The sequence below is a fragment of the Vombatus ursinus genome, unplaced genomic scaffold (genome assembly GCF_900497805.2).
Source record: "Vombatus ursinus unplaced genomic scaffold, bare-nosed wombat genome assembly UNPS02015255.1, whole genome shotgun sequence".
Lineage (NCBI taxonomy): Eukaryota > Metazoa > Chordata > Mammalia > Diprotodontia > Vombatidae > Vombatus > Vombatus ursinus.
The window spans coordinates 22,558-24,173 of NW_020955033.1; the positions used below are offsets into that span (position 1 = coordinate 22,558).

General features: G+C 35.6%; 1 protein-coding gene across 1 annotated transcript in view; it reads right to left on the minus strand.

Moving 5' to 3' along the window:
- LOC114031725 (lipoxygenase homology domain-containing protein 1-like) overlaps positions 1-1,616 on the minus strand; it is a gene marked incomplete at its 3' end in the record, with an annotated part of 576,714 nt that overhangs the window by 21,746 nt on the left and 553,352 nt on the right. The window lies entirely within an intron of this gene.

Consider the following 1,616-nt stretch of genomic DNA (forward strand, 5'->3'; position numbering starts at 1 on the left):
TCACCAGCCTCACTCTCTCCTCTGGAGCCATGTGATTTCAGTGGAAATATATAGATCAGGATGACTGGAAATGGTCCTGCAGTGGGAGACCTTGGTGTTTTGAAGTTAAATCTGTCCCAAGTCTCAGTTTGATTGAGGCAACACTCATTCAGTGATTAAGTCTAGTGTTTAGGTGTGAAATGAAATAAAAGACATGATTGGGGAAATATGTAACTAGAAAAAAGAGGTGGTTGCTCATGTGGTGATAATGAGACATAACAGACAGATAACCCAAGCGGTTTAATAGGAGACCTTCAATGTATTGGTTAGATCCTTAGTGAGGATTTATAACACAATTTGGATGAGTCATACAGGTTGCGAACGTATGAAAGGAGAACCATATGCATAGATAGAAAGAATAAATCATTCTATGTGTTTTAAGCATGCATTATTTAGATCATTTAAAAAGTGACAGCATACACTTTCTTTTTTTTTGTTAAAAATATCCTTGCCACCTGTAGTGGGAAACTCTCCAATGCCCTAAGGAGCTATCTATAGACATCCCTATTACTAATTACTAATGGAACTGGCAAGAGTCTCAGTCTTTAAGACCCAGGATCCTGGATTTATTATAGTTTCTTTAGGACCTGATTTCTTTAAAACTTCTTGATCTGATTCTTTCCAACACTTTAACTTGTGATCACATGCTGAATAATATGTGTGGCTGTGCTAAAATATCACAGATTGAAATGCATTAGCTAACTGTCATCTGTCAAGTCTCAATTAAGAAAACCGGCATAGAGATGGTGGCACCTATAAATGGTAAAAGAAACATGGGTCCAAATTCTGATGGCAAAAGTTTTTTTTTCCAGATGTCTGTTTGTGAGATGAAGGGTATTATAATGATTATTATAATGAATAATGATGGACTTGGAGTCAAGAAGACCCAGGTTCAAATTCTGCCACTGACCCTTATTAGCTGTGTAACCATGGACAAATCAGGTGGCCTCTCCAAGCCTTACTTTCCTCATCTATAACTAAGGGTATTGGACTAGCCTCTGATGTTCCTTTCAACTTAAAATCTATGAAATCTATGTTTCTATAAAAAATCATTTGTTACACAGTCAAGAGGGAGAATTATTTTGATATTTTCCCAGTATTCAAGTTAATCCCTTTTCCTATCCATTCTGTTTACCACCTGCTTCTCTACTCCTACCTCTGGTATCTTTCTTTTTAGTTCAGACTATATACAGAACAGGGCAGCTAGGTGCTATAGTGAATAGAGTGCTAGTCTAAAGTCAGGAAGACTCATATTTCTGTGTTCAAATACAGGTTCAGGAACTTGCTGTGTGACCCTGTGCAAGTCACTTAATCCTGTCACCCTCAGTTTCCTCATCTGCAAAACGAGCTGCAGAAAGAAAAGGTAAATCATTCTAGTATCTTTGCCAAGAAAACCCCAAATAGCATCATGAAAAATAGGAAATGACTGAAAATGACTGAATAACAAATAGACAGAATGTTATGGAATAGTATTATCATTAAATGCCAGATATAAATACCAAATAATTTTTCAAATACATAAAATATAAAATTCATCAAAAGAAAAAGAAAAAAACATATAAAAATACAGAAATTGT